The sequence below is a fragment of the Lissotriton helveticus genome, chromosome 5_1 (assembly GCF_964261635.1).
Source record: "Lissotriton helveticus chromosome 5_1, aLisHel1.1, whole genome shotgun sequence".
In the NCBI taxonomy this organism is placed as follows: domain Eukaryota; kingdom Metazoa; phylum Chordata; class Amphibia; order Caudata; family Salamandridae; genus Lissotriton; species Lissotriton helveticus.
Window position 1 is genome coordinate 580,997,913 of NC_136065.1, and position 21,546 is coordinate 581,019,458.

General features: G+C 41.8%; 1 protein-coding gene across 1 annotated transcript in view; it reads left to right on the top strand.

Annotated features, from left to right (window-relative positions):
* Positions 1 to 21,546, top strand: part of SLC16A12 (solute carrier family 16 member 12) — a 1,078,196-nt gene that overhangs the window by 403,146 nt on the left and 653,504 nt on the right. Inside the window, exon 4 of the mRNA XM_078642924.1 lies at positions 10,702 to 10,768. The gene's annotated coding sequence lies outside the window, so the exon portion shown is untranslated. The remainder of the gene's footprint in view (positions 1 to 10,701; positions 10,769 to 21,546) is intronic.

The window sequence follows — 21,546 nt, forward strand, 5'->3', positions numbered from 1 at the left end:
AGGAGCAAAGGCACTGCCCATCGATGTGCCATGGGTTTGTAAGTAGAGCTTATCCTCGTAGGCAAAGAAATTTTCTTTTAAGGCCAGTTTGCAGCATTCAAGGATAAAATGCCTTGGTGTATTGAATTGCCAATTTTGTGTGTAGAGGACATCTTCGAGCATCTGTATTGTTTCATCTTGGGGTAAACTTGTGAAAAGAGATTCCACATCCAGACCCACCAATAACATTGTATCTGGGTCAAATTGTCTGTCTGAAATTTGTATCAGAAGGTCCCTGGTGTCCTTGAGGTATGTTGGAGTTTTCTGCACCAGGGGTTTTAGGAATTCGTCAGCAAATTTGGATAGGGGTTCTAATACTGACCCTATGCCCGAAACTATAGGTCGTCCCGGGGGTGGTAACCTGTTTTTGTGGGTTTTTGGAAGCGAATAGAAATAGGGAGTTCTTGGTTCCTTTGCAACTAGAAATTCCGCTTCCTTTTTCGATATCCACATTTTTGTCTCAGCCTCAAAAACCATCATTGATATGGTATTTTGAAGTCTTGGTGTGGGGTCTTCAATAATCCTGCTATAGAATCTCGTATCCGACAGGAGGGTGAGGCATTGTTGGTTGTTTATTTATTTATATTTATTTATTTAATCAATTTATAGGGCGCAACAGCTACCCAAGAAGGGTTTCCCGGCGCCTAGACACAGCTAGAAATGAGGACAGAAAGGAGGTAACTGTTTGAGGTGGTTATTGTTCGTACAGCCAGGTCTTTACAAGCTTTCTGAATCTACAGTAGTTTTCTTCCTTCCGGATGCCTGGGGGAAGCGTGTTCCACATGGAGGGTCCAAGATAGGCAAAAGATCTGCCCCCTGATTTTGCACGTTTAAACCTTGGTATACAGAAGCAAGCTGCTGTCTGAGACCGGAGGTTTCTCTTTGGCGTGTAGAGGCAGGCAAGGGATTGGAGGTATTTTGGTGCTACTCCTGTTTTTATTTTGAACATATAGTTCAAGGCCTTGAAGCGAACTCTGCTCTCTATCCTGAGCCAATGAAGATCCCGACGATGGTTCGAGACTCCAGCGTTCTTAGGAATCTTAGTTGTACCCCGGCTTACTCAAAATAACCGTGCCTCCACCCTTATCGGCTGGTTTTATCACAATTGCTGAATTGGTTCTTAGTGTCTCTATTGCTAGACGTTCCTTTTTTGTCAGATTTTGAAAAGGTTTTTTTGGCGTCATCTTATCCACCCCTTTAAGAAGTGCTTGTTCGAAAGTGTGCAATTCAGGAGGGACACTGAAAGGTGGGGGATTAAAAGATGATTTGTTACGGAGGTTTGTATCACTCTCCTGTGGTGTTGGGGTGCTGTTCGAGAAGTAAGCTTTTAGTCTCAGTACTCTGCAGAATTCGGCCAATTCGCATTTCAAGTGGAAGTTATCCATTTGAGGGGTCGGGACGAAACCGAGGCCTTTGTTCAGGACTCTTATTTGATCCTCCGTCAGTTCAGTATCTGAGAGATTGATGATCAATGATTTGTCTTGCTGGTTGACGGCTGTGCCGCTGCCATGCTCCGGGTTTGCACATTCCTTTGTTGGTCTTGCCAGGTTACTGGCTTTCTTTTTCCTCGGGATTGGTTGCGGCCTCTGGATAAAAAAGCCTGTTCTTGTTGCCCTTGATTTTGTTGTCCAATCATTTGGTGGTCTGGCATTGGAGGCATCTGCTGCATCCCTTGATTGAATGGATCCATCCAGCTTCCATACTGAGGTGCAAATGGTTGGTAAAATGGTAGATTGTAGTTTGGATAGTATGGTCGTTGCCACCGATTCCCCCTTCTGGGGCGTTGGTGTCTGTAATTATTTCGGCCTCTCTTAGGAGTGTAGTCATCAGAACTTGCCGTAGAGTTGTTGGAAGAGTTGTTCCCTGTCGACTCGTTGTCTGCACCTGGATCTGGGGTGGTATAGTCATCCTTGGTGTAGGGGTGCATTTTCTCCTGGCTAAACTTTTTTAAGTCTTTTCCCAGTTTTTGCAGTTTACTCTGCATTATAAACTCTTGAGTTTCTTCCATTTCTTTTGTTATTTCCTCCAGTCTCTTCTTGTAGACGAGGGGGTTGATTCCCTTCTTTAGTTCTTCCTCACATACTTGAATCTCTACTAGAAGCTTTTCAGAAAGCCGTCTTGCTGTTTTAACAATTAAAACCAAATAATCCAATGTACACTTCCAAGAAATGGAAGACCAGTCTTTGCGGAATGCAAGATCATGCAAAAAGATCCTCGGTGCGTTGTTTACCCACAGGCCTCGTGGTGCAGTTTTTGACCTGAGATACTCAGTCATAATGATGCCATGAATGGCTGTTCGAATTTGGTCCCTTTTCTTCTCTGTTAGGTTTTCCCATTCATCTGTTTGTGCTAGGGCTTCAGTCAGGTCTGCATTCTGTAATAACGGTTGAGCTGCCAAAATTTCATCAATGTCGCTTGCATCATAGCTTAGTCCAACATTGCCTTCCGTTGTTTCTTTTGTAGTACAAAAAGTAACGGAATTGTTTTTTGAACCCGCAGCTGTGCGCTGCTTATATAATGATTAAATCAACTGGGAGGGTTGAGGAAACTGTGTACCCTTTTCTTTCCCCAGGGTAAGAGCAGTAATTTATCAAAAGGAAAAAGGGGACACTTGTAACACTTTAAAACCGTTGGTTTCGAAAAAAGTGATTGGAAACCCTCAAAGAAAACAATGTTAATTTGGGGAGTGCGGTATATGTGTTTCATCCGCCCCACATTGAAGTCATGGCAGTTATCATTGGGTATTCCAAAATGTGGTAGGTGCCGACCTCAACCAGAGGTACCTCCAGTCTCAAAGTGCAGTGTCAGAGATAGAGGATTTGATTCCCACAAAAAGGTGTGTAAAACAAACTTTACAAAAAAGGAAAAAATCATTAAAAAGGAGGAAAAAACACCCAAAAAGTTTAATAGGGGTGAACTCCCTCAGGTTAAAATAAGTTCATACTTGAAAAAGATCGAGTTACTAGATCTGTAGGTATTAATAAATTGTCGACATGTTTCAGCTCCTATGGCCCGAGGGGTCTATGAAGCTTTCGTCAGGACTAACAAACAGGTACTAATACTCACACGATTTGTGCGGTATACTGCAATTGGTCAGTCTTTACCAATCGTGATGCTAGGATCAGCGTTTTCTGAAAGAAAATGAAAAATAGACATACAACAAATTCATAGTAGTCTGCACAGTTCTATTGTGCTGTAGGGAAAATTGTCTTAATGTTCTATTTTTTGTGGGACAATCATTGTTTGTATAACATTTTTATTTGTTTAGTCAGCTTTTGCGCTTGTAGGTTGGACTCAAAGAATATGGAAAACAGAAATTTTTTGGGTTTAGGCAGTGACGTTATACAGAGTTTTATATGAAGGGATAGCCTTCTGTTTCATAGTTAAGGTTGTTTTTATTACCAACAGGGTAAAATGTTACATCTTTTTTTCTTAACTCGCCATGCCATGGAGAATTGGAAAAATTAATATAGTTGGTAAATTAGAAAATAAGCGAGAAATGATATCACAAGCAGCTTTACGTGCATGCAGAAATGTGATGATTGTTTATCAGTATCCCCAGGTGTTAATTCTAGAGTTCGCTATACGTATGAGATTGTATTTTAAACATGCCATGTTACGTGCACAGGAAACAACAGCGACTTGCCTGCATCCAGCCCTGTTCGAAATGAGCGGTTGTTACGCAGTAGTCGCGCCTCATAGGAGGGCACATATCAAAGAAAGTTTCGGTTATTTTTACCAAAAACGATTCAGTAGAACGCGCAATGTTGCGTTTTGTTCGAGGTCAAGAGAAAGTGAAATAACGAAGTAGAAGCAGGATGGGTCCTACCTGTAATGCAGGAACGCTTCACTTCAGCGGGGTCACAGCTATTCTAAGCGCAGTGCTGGATAGAGAGGGAGACCGGATTAAAAGGCGGCTCGCGTCCCTTACCAGTGAAGGTCTGAAAACTGTAGACTCCATTACCCGCGGCGAGGCTGTTCCAGAGCCAGCACAAGTTTGAGGAACAGCCTCGCCGCGGGTAATGGAGTCTACAGTTTTCAGACCTTCACTGGTAAGGGACGCGAGCCGCCTTTTAATCCGGTCTCCCTCTCTATCCAGCACTGCGCTTAGAATAGCTGTGACCCCGCTGAAGTGAAGCGTTCCTGCATTACAGGTAGGACCCATCCTGCTTCTACTTCGTTATTTCACTTTCTCTTGACCTCGAACAAAACGCAACATTGCGCGTTCTACTGAATCGTTTTTGGTAAAAATAACCGAAACTTTCTTTGATATGTGCCCTCCTATGAGGCGCGACTACTGCGTAACAACCGCTCATTTCGAACAGGGCTGGATGCAGGCAAGTCGCTGTTGTTTCCTGTGCACGTAACATGGCATGTTTAAAATACAATCTCATACGTATAGCGAACTCTAGAATTAACACCTGGGGATACTGATAAACAATCATCACATTTCTACATGCACGTAAAGCTGCTTGTGATATCATTTCTCGCTTATTTTCTAATTTACCAACTATATTAATTTTTCCAATTCTCCATGGCATGGCGAGTTAAGAAAAAAAGATGTAACATTTTACCCTGTTGGTAATAAAAACAACCTTAACTATGAAACAGAAGGCTATCCCTTCATATAAAACTCTGTATAACGTCACTGCCTAAACCCAAAAAATGTCTGTTTTCCATATTCTTTGAGTCCAACCTACAAGCGCAAAAGCTGACTAAACAAATAAAAATGTTATACAAACAATGATTGTCCCACAAAAAATAGAACATTAAGACAATTTTCCCTACAGCACAATAGAACTGTACAGACTACTATGAATTTGTTGTATGTCTATTTTTCATTTTCTTTCAGAAAACGCTGATCCTAGCATCACGATTGGTAAAGACTGACCAATTGCAGTATACCGCACAAATCGTGTGAGTATTAGTACCTGTTTGTTAGTCCTGACGAAAGCTTCATAGACCCCTCGGGCCATAGGAGCTGAAACATGTCGACAATTTATTAATACCTACAGATCTAGTAACTCGATCTTTTTCAAGTATGAACTTATTTTAACCTGAGGGAGTTCACCCCTATTAAACTTTTTGGGTGTTTTTTCCTCCTTTTTAATGATTTTTTCCTTTTTTGTAAAGTTTGTTTTACACACCTTTTTGTGGGAATCAAATCCTCTATCTCTGACACTGCACTTTGAGACTGGAGGTACCTCTGGTTGAGGTCGGCACCTACCACATTTTGGAATACCCAATGATAACTGCCATGACTTCAATGTGGGGCGGATGAAACACATATACCGCACTCCCCAAATTAACATTGTTTTCTTTGAGGGTTTCCAATCACTTTTTTCGAAACCAACGGTTTTAAAGTGTTACAAGTGTCCCCTTTTTCCTTTTGATAAATTACTGCTCTTACCCTGGGGAAAGAAAAGGGTACACAGTTTCCTCAACCCTCCCAGTTGATTTAATCATTATATAAGCAGCGCACAGCTGCGGGTTCAAAAAACAATTCCGTTACTTTTCGTACTACAAAAGAAACAATGGAAGGCAATGTTGGACTAAGCTATGATGCAAGCGACATTGATGAAATTTTGGCAGCTCAACCGTTATTACAGAATGCAGACCTGACTGAAGCCCTAGCACAAACAGATGAATGGGAAAACCTAACAGAGAAGAAAAGGGACCAAATTCGAACAGCCATTCATGGCATCATTATGACTGAGTATCTCAGGTCAAAAACTGCACCACGAGGCCTGTGGGTAAACAACGCACCGAGGATCTTTTTGCATGATCTTGCATTCCGCAAAGACTGGTCTTCCATTTCTTGGAAGTGTACATTGGATTATTTGGTTTTAATTGTTAAAACAGCAAGACGGCTTTCTGAAAAGCTTCTAGTAGAGATTCAAGTATGTGAGGAAGAACTAAAGAAGGGAATGTACCCCCTCGTCTACAAGAAGAGACTGGAGGAAATAACAAAAGAAATGGAAGAAACTCAAGAGTTTATAATGCAGAGTAAACTGCAAAAACTGGGAAAAGACTTAAAAAAGTTTAGCCAGGAGAAAATGCACCCCTACACCAAGGATGACTATACCACCCCAGATCCAGGTGCAGACAACGAGTCGACAGGGAACAACTCTTCCAACAACTCTACGGCAAGTTCTGATGACTACACTCCTAAGAGAGGCCGAAATAATTACAGACACCAACGCCCCAGAAGGGGGAATCGGTGGCAACGACCATACTATCCAAACTACAATCTACCATTTTACCAACCATTTGCACCTCAGTATGGAGGCTGGATGGATCCATTCAATCAAGGGATGCAGCAGATGCCTCCAATGCCAGACCACCAAATGATTGGACAACAAAATCAAGGGCAACAAGAACAGGCTTTTTTATCCAGAGGCCGCAACCAATCCCGAGGAAAAAGAAAGCCAGTAACCTGGCAAGACCAACAAAGGAATGTGCAAACCCGGAGCATGGCAGCGGCACAGCCGTCAACCAGCAAGACAAATCATTGATCATCAATCTCTCAGATACTGAACTGACGGAGGATCAAATAAGAGTCCTGAACAAAGGCCTCGGTTTCGTCCCGACCCCTCAAATGGATAACTTCCACTTGAAATGCGAATTGGCCGAATTCTGCAGAGTACTGAGACTAAAAGCTTACTTCTCGAACAGCACCCCAACACCACAGGAGAGTGATACAAACCTCCGTAACAAATCATCTTTTAATCCCCCACCTTTCAGTGTCCCTCCTGAATTGCACACTTTCGAACAAGCACTTCTTAAAGGGGTGGATAAGATGACGCCAAAAAAACCTTTTCAAAATCTGACAAAAAAGGAACGTCTAGCAATAGAGACACTAAGAACCAATTCAGCAATTGTGATAAAACCAGCCGATAAGGGTGGAGGCACGGTTATTTTGAGTAAGCCGGGGTACAACCAACAATGCCTCACCCTCCTGTCGGATACGAGATTCTATAGCAGGATTATTGAAGACCCCACACCAAGACTTCAAAACCATATCAATGATGGTTTTTGAGGCTGAGACAAAAATGTGGATATCGAAAAAGGAGGCGGAATTTCTAGTTGCAAAGGAACCAAGAACTCCCTATTTCTATTCGCTTCCAAAAACCCACAAAAACAGGTTACCACCCCCGGGACGACCTATAGTTTCGGGCATAGGGTCAGTATTAGAACCCCTATCCAAATTTGCTGACGAATTCCTAAAACCCCTGGTGCAGAAAACTCCAACATACCTCAAGGACACCAGGGACCTTCTGATACAAATTTCAGACAGACAATTTGACCCAGATACAATGTTATTGGTGGGTCTGGATGTGGAATCTCTTTTCACAAGTTTACCCCAAGATGAAACAATACAGATGCTCGAAGATGTCCTCTACACACAAAATTGGCAATTCAATACACCAAGGCATTTTATCCTTGAATGCTGCAAACTGGCCTTAAAAGAAAATTTCTTTGCCTACGAGGATAAGCTCTACTTACAAACCCATGGCACATCGATGGGCAGTGCCTTTGCTCCTTCGGTAGCAGGGCTATATGTGAGCCAGTTTGAGAATAAATTCGTATTACACGAATCAAATCCCTTCTCTTCCAGTATTTTATACTGGAAGAGATATATTGATGATATCCTGCTGATTTGGAGCATAGAACAAGATCTTGAGCAATTCACAGTCTGGCTCAATGAATTAGACCCCTGGCTCAAATTTACACATACGTCCAATAACAGCCAACTAGACTTTTTGGACCTCACAATCTTCACGGAAAATAACATCTTACATACGAAGACCTTCACAAAACCAACAGCTAAGAATAGCTTGCTTTCATACAAAAGCTTCCACCCTAAACCGTTGAGGGACAACCTCCCGTATAGTCAGTTTTTGAGGATAAAGAGGAACTGCTCAAAAAATGAAGACTATAGAATCCAAGCACGAGAACTTAGTACAAAACTGAAGGACAGAGACTACAGTGAACAAACTATTCGAAGGTGTAAAAAAAGAGCCAACAACCAGCCCAGAGACTGCCTATTGCAAATTCATCAAAAAGAACCAATCCAAGACCTCACCACCTGTGTCACCACCTTCGGCCCAGCCACCTATGAGGTACAAAAAATGGTGAGAAAGAATTGGCATATCCTAAATACTGGCAGATTTGACTGGCCGAAACCCAGATTTGCTAACAGGAGAACCAAGAACCTAAAGGATGTCTTAGTACATACCCGGCCGATCAACAAACCAAGACTACCTATAATGAGAGATGCGAGGATGACACCACTCACGGGACATTACCCTTGCGGAACATGTGTCTCGTGCAAAACCACCACAGCCACCAAAACATTACAACTGTCGGAAACCTTGATCTGGACACAGTGACAATTTACAAATTGCAATTCGTCCCATGTTGTCTACATGATTACCTGCCCCTGTAACAAGAAATATATAGGGATGACTTGCCGTAAAGTGAAAACCAGAATTGGGGAGCATAGGAGCAACATCCGTTTAAAAAAGAATACAACGAAGCTTTGCTCACATTTCATTGAACAAAATCACACCTGTGACGAACTACAATGGACAGTGATTGAAATGCTCCTGGACAAGTCACACAACCCAGAAAAAACTTTACACGAGAAAGAACAAAGGTGGGTGGATCGACTTGCCACCTATGAACATGGTCTTAACGATTCTGTCCCGTGGCACCAGTTTGCCAAAAAATGACAAAATGAAAACATGAAAGTATAAAACATCAGGCATCCTGTGCGCAAGAAATGAAACACCAACGAACCCCTTTTTAATTCTGGTGTTTTGGTGGTACTATTCTAATATTCTAATAACCATCATCCCAACTTTCCACCAATTAACGACTGAGAATTCACAAAAAAACATTATACAGTAAAGATAAACTTTCTACCATCCCTCGGTCTCTTTAAATAATAGGACTGTGAAATATGGCTTGCCCCTTTAAATACACGGAGCCTCTGACGTCCCATTGAGATCCGGGGGCAGAGCCAGCACAAGTTTGAGGAACAGCCTCGCCGCGGGTAATGGAGTCTACAGTTTTCAGACCTTCACTGGTAAGGGACGCGAGCCGCCTTTTAATCCGGTCTCCCTCTCTATCCAGCACTGCGCTTAGAATAGCTGTGACCCCGCTGAAGTGAAGCGTTCCTGCATTACAGGTAGGACCCATCCTGCTTCTACTTCGTTATTTCACTTTCTCTTGACCTCGAACAAAACGCAACATTGCGCGTTCTACTGAATCGTTTTTGGTAAAAATAACCGAAACTTTCTTTGATATGTGCCCTCCTATGAGGCGCGACTACTGCGTAACAACCGCTCATTTCGAACAGGGCTGGATGCAGGCAAGTCGCTGTTGTTTCCTGTGCACGTAACATGGCATGTTTAAAATACAATCTCATACGTATAGCGAACTCTAGAATTAACACCTGGGGATACTGATAAACAATCATCACATTTCTACATGCACGTAAAGCTGCTTGTGATATCATTTCTCGCTTATTTTCTAATTTACCAACTATATTAATTTTTCCAATTCTCCATGGCATGGCGAGTTAAGAAAAAAAGATGTAACATTTTACCCTGTTGGTAATAAAAACAACCTTAACTATGAAACAGAAGGCTATCCCTTCATATAAAACTCTGTATAACGTCACTGCCTAAACCCAAAAAATGTCTGTTTTCCATATTCTTTGAGTCCAACCTACAAGCGCAAAAGCTGACTAAACAAATAAAAATGTTATACAAACAATGATTGTCCCACAAAAAATAGAACATTAAGACAATTTTCCCTACAGCACAATAGAACTGTACAGACTACTATGAATTTGTTGTGTGTCTATTTTTCATTTTCTTTCAGAAAACGCTGATCCTAGCATCACGATTGGTAAAGACTGACCAATTGCAGTATACCGCACAAATCGTGTGAGTATTAGTACCTGTTTGTTAGTCCTGACGAAAGCTTCATAGACCCCTCGGGCCATAGGAGCTGAAACATGTCGACAATTTATTAATACCTACAGATCTAGTAACTCGATCTTTTTCAAGTATGAACTTATTTTAACCTGAGGGAGTTCACCCCTATTAAACTTTTTGGGTGTTTTTTCCTCCTTTTTAATGATTTTTTCCTTTTTTGTAAAGTTTGTTTTACACACCTTTTTGTGGGAATCAAATCCTCTATCTCTGACACTGCACTTTGAGACTGGAGGTACCTCTGGTTGAGGTCGGCACCTACCACATTTTGGAATACCCAATGATAACTGCCATGACTTCAATGTGGGGCGGATGAAACACATATACCGCACTCCCCAAATTAACATTGTTTTCTTTGAGGGTTTCCAATCACTTTTTTCGAAACCAACGGTTTTAAAGTGTTACAAGTGTCCCCTTTTTCCTTTTGATAAATTACCGTATTATAACAATCACCCAATGTATTGTATAATGTGTAGGCTTGAACCTTTTAACCAGGGAATTTTATTGTCGATAGTTTTTACTAATGTTTTACTGTGTAAAATGTATTCTTTTATGGTGAGAATTTTTACCGAATAAAGATTATATAAGAATAAGGTAACTGTCACAAGAATATTTAAAAAAAAAAAGAATGATTAGTGTTTTTTTATTATTATTGCAGGTGATGTTATTGCTGTTTCAACTCAAAGACCATTCGTAATGACCCATTCTTGAGAAGAGAATACAAAGTAAGTTCTTGATTGTAATGAAAGAGGTAGCAGATAATTATTGGACATTGATTGTAAAAACGGTTTAACTACCAAAGTATTTATTTGCTAAAACCGTTGTTTTGTCCTTGTACAATTAGTTGGTTAATGGAATACAATATGTATTAATGTGTATTATTTTCACAACTAATATAGTACTAGGTGCCACTACAATCCTTCATAAAATACTAGATATATAAGATAGTGTTGATCCAGCTCGAGGCCAAAACCTGATATGGGGCCAATACTCGATTCATCCAATTACAATGGCCCATACACATTCACCTAGAATCCCTGATGCGCTGGGGTCAATTTATTTATGTTCAATACTTTTACTTCTAAGATCTATGTGAGAAGTCATAAAATGTTTACTTAATTTATAAATCAACTTTCCTTCTACTTGGTCGCTGGACCAATTAGTTGAATAGTTGATGATAATGATATTTCTCTCTAACCAACCCTTTAGTCAGCTAAATAATCCCAGACACTCGGTAAAGTTTATGTTGCTTTATCTCAATATTATTACAAATGCTCAATGCATACGGTCACAAAAATGCTAATAATGAAACTCACAAAGGGAGAGAAACATCAGCAATTTTTAAATGAATACAAACTCATCATATAGGCAATGGCATTCTTTCCATGAAGAAGTGGATAGATTAAGAGACAAAAGTTTCAGCAAAATCAAATGCGAAACAAAATACACCTACCGGAGAGGATATATGAAGACACAATAGTTTCATCTAAAATAATATGTATCAATGTATCTATGACGGAGTGGATAGGTGAAGAGACAGAAGCTTCAGAGACAAAATACATTTGCAAGTAAATTTGCAAGTATGAGTAAGACTAATACAAACCTAACGGTCTGTAGAAAACCACCCCCTCGGCCCAGGTGATGGTGGGGGTTCCCCAAGAGCAGGACAGGGACAGGAACAACTAGGCCTCTCTGCAAACCGACGATCAGCAACGCATTCACCAGTCTTCTCTTCCTCCCCGCAAGTCTAAACCACATCCCAAAAGCACCCCAATTATACCCTAAAACCTACATGTCTATCCCATATTGATTGAAACATTTTATGAAACACAACAGGGTATTGGTAAGTTCGGAAGGTGGCTCTGTCACACCATGGTGACTTCACTTACAATTTGGTCATTTTATTGTTCTACATCCTTTCTCACAGTTTGTTTCTTAACTTGCTCTCACGTTTTCTACATAAGATACATTTAAACATTCATAAAATTGACATAATCTGCGGAATACCTCTCTGGTCCCAAGGTTGGTTTCATCACTTGGCAGTCTATCATCACATTGGCCTACACCTTGTGCATCTTTTCTGCTATGCACAGCTCTTCTGTCTTGCCTCTGACAGATCAGATGTTTTCCTCGGTTCACCCCTCCCTTTTTCCGACAACTTAAGAAAAATGCTTTTTCATCCAGCACACTATGGCAAATGGAAATAAACATTCATTAATTATATGATAATGTAGTTTTCACTGTGTACCCCCTCCCTTGCACTATTCCTCATTAGAGTTACCTAGCACAAGCCATAAGCAAAAAGCGGCATTTTTTATTATCTCCAAGCAAGATGCAACATGTAAACTACTAAATGCACATGCGGCTTAGTCATGCATTATTTTTTGTTTTCTTCAAAGCATACTGCAAATACGTTTAGTTCTTTCATATATTAATTCACATTAGTATATACATGCACAAAGCTATTTCCCTCGTGTTTGTGTGAAGTGCACGTTAGTTTTCATTTTCTACTTACTGTTAATACGTATTGTGGGGGTCTTAATTCTAACTAGAGGTAAGGTACTGCGTCCTGCTGCCAAGAATCCATTTGTGAATTTCTGGAATTCCTAGCTATTGTCATCTGTGAGGATATGTTTACAGACAAACATAGCTAGGTTTGGGGAGCCAATATATTTAAGTGTAACTTGAATTCCAGTAATATCCTTACATAGCGTTGAATAGGATATGTGATCACTGTATTCTTAAAATACTCTTTATTGAAAGTCAGCCTGCAGTATTTTAACAAACAATGAGTTATAATGAACAACAAGAGTCACCTGTTAAAACTGCCAAACACTTAAAGCACATAGCAATTGCCAAAGGAATCCTTAGGGTTTAAAGCAGCCACATAGGTATGACAAACTTTTCAATAAGCTACTCTCAGATGCTACCTCACATTCCACTCAACCTGACAGATGTTTGTCTCACCACCTGAGACATTCTTCTGAATAAAATGTTGGTTTATTTAGTGCTGCCAGGGTATCTGAGGGTGTTCAGTAGCATAAAGAAACTGACATACAGCAGTAATAATATATTGTAAAAACAATGGGCCACAATAAACGTGTCCCAGTAATCCCTGTCAAAGACAGGCGGCAGTTTACACTTCAGTGAGGACTGCACGAAGTGCACAGTGACTGACTGCAGTTTTTTTCCCTTGCACATTTCAGCAGGAAAACATGAACATATAGACTGGTTAAAAAGCCTGGAAGAGGTCAAATATTCTGCTGCTATCAGGTGCACAAACTCTAATGCTGCAAGCTACACCACTTCCCAATGCTCCCAGGTCAGAATTGTGCAGTAATATCGACTCATCCATATAACTCGACGTTACTATTATTTCGTGGAGCGGCATTACTGCAACAAAATACTGGTGAGCTCCTAATGAAGCCCACCTTGTGTTAAAGGAGCACTGGCAAAGCGAATAGTTTAACTTTAATGTGCTGGTGCATAAAAAACGAATTTGCTCATCTCTTTGTTTGCACATTGGAGTTAGACATTTTGCCCTTGCCAATGCTTGATTTGATAAGGAGGAAATGAACGAATGTTTGAACCATTTCTTTCACTTTGGTGTTGTGTTCGGTTTTTACTTTCTTGCGTATTGTTCAACTTTTGAAAAAATGAAAACAGATATGTAATACAGTCATGACCATTTGGAAGAAGATGATAACATTATTCTACTTTCCTGTTATAGACAGATGAATAATTGCCTGCAATATCCCTTATAATGCTTAAACAGTTTATTTTCCTGCTTGCAGTGATATATTTTCTTTCACACACATTGGAAACGCTACAATACTTAGGGCCTTATTATGAGTTTGGAGGTCAGATGGACCGCCAAACCCATGGTGGCGGTGTGGCTACTTCTGAACCAGTGGTCCAACCTTCCTATTACAAGTAGGGCAGTTGGACCACCATGGGACCGCTGCTGTTTCCCGGGATCAGCGATCCGTGTTGGTCTTGCAGTGGTCTGAGACCCCAATCATGCTGGTGGTGCCTCAGCGGCACTACCAAGCATATTAGGATTTTCCTCACTGCCACACTTTTCGTGGTGGTAAGTGCGGCATGAAAAGTGTGGGGGTGAGAAAAGTAAGGGGACCCTGCACCAGGGGATGCATGGAGGGGGGCATATGGTGTATCCCCCTGTTTGCATGCATCCCCACTTCTTGCACTGCATGGACTTAACAGTCCATGCCCTGAAGGGAATTGCTTTGGCATTCACATTGCAGTGCCTTTTTTATAGGCACCACTATAGGACCTCCAAAGAACCACCCACTAGCAACAAAAAAAGTAGTGATCTGGCACACGGGTCTGGCGGTGCAGGACCTGGGGGTCCCGCTCTCACACCACCAAACTCATAATAAGTCCCTTAGTCCATAGAAATTTAAATGCATGGTGTGTTTTCCATAGGCTAGTTTATTTATTGTAGCGGTTCCAAATGTAAGGTGCCAATATTCATGCAGTTATGATTTTTTTCCTAGCTGGTGCTTACAGTTTGATTTTCCAGTTATGGGCAAACACATGCTCCAAAGGACTATTCCTTGAGAGACAAAAGTGCACATCCCAAGAAAAACATTTAAAGTGGTTTGCATTTTCATAGCGATGAAACTGCACTGATATAATGAAGCAATTTGTGAGTTGAACTTTTGGGCTGGGGTCGATGCTATACCTTAGGCCTCAAAATATTATTGGATTAATTAATCTCATGCAGCAGGAGCTAATTTCACCTATTCTTGTACACAAAACACATTATCTGCCCTACAATAGCTGGTACTTAAACATTCCAGGCGTCTATTAAGGCAGTGTGTATGCCAAAATAATGTCTTCCCTCCTATCAGTGCTTAATTTGAGCTGGGTGGGCCACCAGAACCCATTTTTGGGGACCCACACTTATTCTTCCCTGTCAGACATTTTGTGAGATCAAAAGAGGAAAAAACACACAAGGGAGAAAGAAGGAGGAAGTGAAAGTTGGAAAAACTCCCACAAAAGGAGAAAGCAGGAAGCTTCAAGAGTGAGATAAAGATGAAGGGGGTGTCTGGTAGTGGATTAAAGAGGCGCAAGGTCAATTCCAGACTACACAGCCTTGGTATTTGGTGCACTAACTTTTAATAGCACCGGCCACGGGCTTCCGAGCAAAGCTTTGGGCATCAGCACTAATTCTTTTACAAATCAAGCACTGCCTCCTATCCACCAAAAGGTAGTGTTAAAGATCAGATTCTTATAGACTTGCTTTCAATTTCAATGAGAAATAGCAATTCATATTGCCTCTGCTTTGAATCTGACCAACTAGAAGTCACTTTAGGCAGCCACAAGGTGGATGCTCTGTTGGCTGTCAGTAGTGCACATTATTCTCCGTAGAGCATGCATCTCAATGTTAGTAACTACTGACTGAAAAATCTGACTACCCAAAGTCATTTGTTCTGCTTAGGCATACTGTTAGACCTGTTCACCTTAGAGTGGTCTTCCCCCAAACCTTTTGCTTTACTGCTCCATTTTTGCTTATCTTGTTTTGCTGGCCTCAGGACTCTGCACACCTTACCACTGCTAACCAGTGCTCAAGTGCTTGTGCTCTACATTCCTAAACATGCAGACATTGGCTTCCACCCAATTGTCATATTTAATTTACTTATTAGATCCTAGTAAAAACATATGACATGTACCCAGGGCCTGCAAATTAAATGCTACTAGGGAAGCTGCCACCCACTTAATTATCACCTTAAACATGTCTCAGGCATGCAAATGCAGCCTGTGTGTGCCGTTTTAAACCTCCATTTCGACCGGGCCAAGTAAACCCTTTTGCCAGGCTCAAACCTTCCTTTTTAATAAATATATGTCACCCTGGGGTAGGTACTGGACTACATTTGTTTTTCACTTCTGCAAGGTCTACCTGTCCCATAGGATAACATTGGAGTTTCCTTATTACATCTTATCAGTGTAATTCCAAATGGGAATAGGTAACCAGTTCATAGCCATTTCATGTTTGGTGGTTCTGGAATCCTAATCAAAATCCTAACTAATGGTGAAGGCGGATTTTAAATTGCATTTTTCAAAATGCCACTTTTAGAAAGTTGGTATTTTCCAGCATTAGCCAGTCAGTCAGTCAGTCAGTCAGTCAGTCAGTCAGTCAAACATTCTTTATTTGGTTAATGAAAACCATAAAAGACACACAGATAACTAAAAACAAAGTACAATACAAATACAATTAGCAATAATATTACAAAGTGCTTCCAGTATATTAGCCATTTAGTGCCTGGAGCCTGTCTCTGATCATATGACTGGGTATAGCTGGCAGTTGGACTTTGTGTACTGCTACTAGACCCAACACACTATAGGTGTGCCTAGATGCACCATCACTGGCAGGATAAGAAGGAGGAGCTGGGCACAACCCCATTTACACCTGAATAGGTTATTTACTGCCTCCACACAAAGTCTGCATACCTCCTGTAGTTAGTCTGGAGCCAGGATACGGAAGGCAGGATGCCTAGGGACTTCAAACGGAAAACTCTAGAAGCATCTCCCCCACTTCAAAGGCATGACTGTGAATAAATAAAGGACCTCATACACCATCACTTCAGTACACATCAGGAGCTGTGGCTACTCTGCCAGGAAGAAGGACTGCTGTGCTGCCTCAAGAACTGCCTCTCTGCTGGACTACTGCTCTGGAGGAACTGCTGCCCTGCTGTGCTGACATGCTGCCTGTTGCCCTCTTGCCTGGGGAGGAAGAAACGGACCTGCAACTTCATCTTGAACCCAGGACACCGTAGTGATTCGAAGGGATAGTCTGCTGACCTCCTGATCTGAGCCGCAGGGACATAAAAGGCTCCCTGCACCAGCCCCAGCCCCTGAACCTAGCAGCAGCATGTTCCTGACCGCCAAGTGGTGGCTCTCCGGTCCTGGACCTTTCCTGTGGCTCAAGGTAGCTGAATTCAAGCTTTTTGGCTTATGCGACTGCAAATGGGCCCGTTCTCTGCTCGGACCGCGAGCCAGCCCAAAGCTCCGTCAAATTGACTCTTCACGCCCCAGCATTAACCGCTCGCAGGGACGCCAACGTGAAGCTCCAGCAACACCCACACGCCATGCTGGCCGGCTCCTCGTGCTTTGCCAACCTGGTGATTGCATCTGAACTGCCCTCCATGACAGGTGGTCTGAAAGAGTGACTGTGATCCAGTCCAGCGCGATCAGCTATCCCGAGTTTCTGCTTTGAGTTTTTTAAGCAATTTTCACTAAAACTGTAGAAAATTCAGACTTCTGATTCTACTGATTGGATTCTTGTCAGTTTGGTCTTGTTGTATTTATTAAATTCTTCTCTGTTTTTTTTAAACCTGTGTGGGATCCTTTTGTGCTGGGCTTTTGAATGTGTTATTGTTTGAAGTGTGACACAAATACTTTACACATTGCTTCTAAGTTGAGCCTGACTGCTCTCGGGTCAAGCTACCTGAGAGTTGGGCTCAGGTTAATTTAGGGTTTGCTTGTGATTTCACCCTGAGAAGAATTGCAGTTGCTGCTTGAGAAGGGTTTCACTCCCCTCAACCAGTAATCCAATTTCTTACACACATCTTTAATCCTTTCCTAAATTGCTACAACTCTTAAATATACTCTCAGTAATTAGGCCAAACTTTCCTTCCTTTGTATCATCAATTTTTGAGAATTCATATTAGAAATTAGTCACAGTAACTTTTCACAGTAAATTGTTTTTCTCTGGGCTCAGCAATATTAACTCATGTTGTAAAATTATTTTATTTTTTTATTTTATTGAATTTGTATTGCGCTCAGCTACCCATAAAGGGTTTCCCGGCGCCAGGGACAGCCTAGAGAAGAGAGATAGGTATTTGCTGAAGCAGGAAAAGCAGAAAAACGTTTGATCAACTAAAACAGAAAGGTTTTTAGCTTTTTGCGAAAAGCCAAAAGATTGGTCTCCGTTTTGAGCGTCAATGGAAGAGTATTCCACATCTTCGGCCCCAAATGGGCAAAAGAGCGACCTCCCATTTTTGTCAAGCGAATTCTAGGAATTACAAAGTTTGCTTGATTTGATGACCTAAGGGGACGGTTTGGCTGGTATGGTCGGACAAGATTGTGCAAATATGCAGGAGCAAAACCCTGACGGATCTTAAACATAAGGCACAAAGTTTTAAAAGCTACACGGTCAGCAATTTGTTAACCAATGGAGGTCACATAGGGCTTGTGTTGCAGACATTCTGCGAGGAACATTGCACAGAAGGCGGGCAGCTGAGTTCTGCATAACTTGGAGTATATTCATTGTAGCTCTATCAGCTCCCAGATAGAGCACATTGCCGTAGTCGATACGGGACATTACAAGAGCCTGGACGACAGTTCGACGAGTAAAATGGTTGTTAATCACTCATTTAGTGCTGAAGAGAACTGCCGATTCAGTGGTGCACCTCAGTCTCTCTGGTGGCCCCTATGCTAGCTCCATCAGACTTTGAAGCGGATTGACATGCCATCTCCATGTAAGGCAGGGATGGAATTGATTACTCTTATTTCCACTTCTTGTGTGAGATTCGAAATACTAGAGAAAGTGTCTCTCCTTCATCAATCGGGTGTTCATCACTTCCTCAAAGGAACTCGCAATTAAAGGGCAAAATATTGTCATTCTAAATGACTGACAGTTGAATTACCAAATAGCTGTCCTGTGGGCTAATCCAAAATGTGAATGACATTTTCAGCAAGCAAGAGTGTCTGCACGTATGTACCTCGATAATATATTTCTTCTAGGTACTTAGACTTAAGAATAATAAATCTATACTTATCTATATATACTTACTTTCATGATGTTGTGGCAGTTAATAAATGGGTCCATATTATGTGACAATATTTATGCACACCATATTGTCACAAATAACCCCTTGGAATAACAAGCATTAGAAATGCAATAGGTCTCACATTTTTTTGAGTTAGAGCTATTGGTGTTGCAAATGGCCATGTCTTTTACCCTTGTGTTATGGAGTGGATGGATGTGGTTTGCGTGAAATTATGTGGGTTGGATTGGAATTGTTAGTTGTGTAATTGTGGGGTGTGGAATTGCGTTGAGTGGATTTGTGTAGTGCAAATATGTGGTATGGTGTGCAGTGAAATTATGGGTATATAAATTAAGTGATGTAGAGCGCAGTGGTGTAAAGTAAAGTTGTGTAGAGTATAGTGGCATAGAGTGGTGCTGCTTATACTGAAGTGGAATAGAGTGCAGTGGAGTAGAGTGGAGTGGTGCACATTGTAAAAGAGTGGCTGAGAGTGGTGTAGTTTAAAGTGTAGTGGCGTACAGTAAATTGTTTTAGAGTAAAGTGAAGTGGTAGAGAGTGGAGTGGTAAACAGTAGGGTGGGTTGGCATAGAATGCAGTGCCATAGAGTGCAGTTTTGCAGAGTAGAATAGAGGTGTCCCCAAAACTCAAGTATTCACTGGCCTTTGTCCCTATATACAAGCATGCACAGACATAGATGGTAACGCATGAACATTACTAAAACTACTTCATGCACACACAACCGTAGCTCCTATATGCAAACACAAAACGAGATGCAGACATGCATAAATGAGGGGATGTGTCCTAGCAATTCAAATTGCTGCCTTTTGGTTCTGGAACCTCAGGTTTGTATCCCAGCATTGGTGCTAGACTCAAGATCGTATGGTTGTAGACAAATCACTTAATCTTCATGCACCCAAAATGTATTACAATGTATTTGTGTCATCCCGACTTGATGTAAATGATCTTGTACATCGTCTCCAGACCCTTCACATGATGTTATATATAGTGCTCCATTGCTTCACAGCTAGGTTTGCCCTACATAAAAACCTACGTATGCATACATATGATTTAGGCTTCTACAACCATAGGGGGCAGAGGTTGTAACATTCATAGAACAATGAGACTGGCTGCTACGTGGATACATAACTGAAGAAGTAACAAGTATAGAAGACTGAGGCTTCTACTTGTATACACAGCTTCCAATACTAAATGCATACATGAGTGAGGCTGCTACATGCATACCTCATGGACGGCATATATAGCTGGACCTACCATGTGCACACATGACTTAAGCTGCTATGTGTATATATGACTCAAGCTACTTTGTGTACTCATAACTAACACGTTACCTAAAGCATACACGCCTGAGGCTACTACCTAGACAGAGGACTGACGCCGCCTCATGCATACATGGGTGAGACAGGACAGAGGGTGCTAAATGTATGCACCACTCAGGCTGCTTTATACATCAATCATAATCAGTGGCATCTTGCACATCCTAGACCTGGCCCCAGAACTTCTTCGCACACTGAAAGTAGGTGTGCTAATGGTGATGGAACCCCAGGCTTACAGCACTTGCCATTCCACACATGGCTGTGCAGCTCTGCAAGCAGGTTTGCAATGTCCAATAAGCCCTCCACATCACCGCAGTTTTCGAAATCTGCTCCAGTGTGCAAACAAATGAAATGATGCGGGCTCCAAACCCAGCACCAATCTGAATATAGCATTTCCAGTTTGCTCATTGTTTTGCCGCAGATGGCACAACACAGACAGATTTGTAAATGAAGACAGTGGTATCGCTGAAACTAATGTACCTCACCCGTCAAAACATGGCAAACTGCCCCTATTATTTCACTAAAGCATATTGTGTCAACCTATGCAAAGGCATTGGGCTAAATAGGGACCCTTTTAACACCTGCCTCCCTCACACTATGCCACAGGGGGTACAAAGGCCTACGTTACGCCCTGGCAGCAGGTGTACTGCGCTATATGTCAGAAAAAAGCTTCTCTGCGGGAATGAAAAGGAATTTATTTGAAATGAAAAGGAATTTATAAAGCGCATGGCTGCCCTCGAGCGTCCCAGCGCTAAAACGAAACACAGGACCACCACCAAATGTAACTGAAGAGAAAGCCTACAGGGGGAAAAGGTGAGTCTTCAATGCTTTGCGGAATCTCGCTAGGTTAGGTTCTTTCCGCAGTGCCAGTGGTAGAGCATTCCATAATTGGCCTGCGTTAATGGAGAACCGGCGGCCGCCGGACCTCACCTTTTTTGCTCTGGGTATCACCACAAAATTACCGTCATCAGAGCGAAGGGCTCGCGTTGGTTTATAAGGGCGAACCAGGTCCCTAAGAATTGGAGGGCCTGATCCTTGCAAAGCTTTAAACACAATGCAGAGGGATTTGAATTTTATGCGAGCTCGGATTGGAAGCCAATGCAAGGCCTTAAGTGCAGGCTTGGCTGAGGATCTTTTGGCAGTACCAGTGAGCATTCGTGCTGCCGCATTCTGAGCTCTTTGGAGCACATTCAAAGTGGATTCTGGTGAAGCAAGGAATAGGTCATTGCTATAATCCAGCCTTGATATAACTAGTCCTTGCACCAGTAGTTTCCGGGAATTTTCAGGTAGAAGCGGGAGGATCTTCCGCACCGACCGGAGCAGTCCGTAGCAGGTCCCTGCCACTCGTTTAGCTTGAGTACTCATTGACAGCTCAGG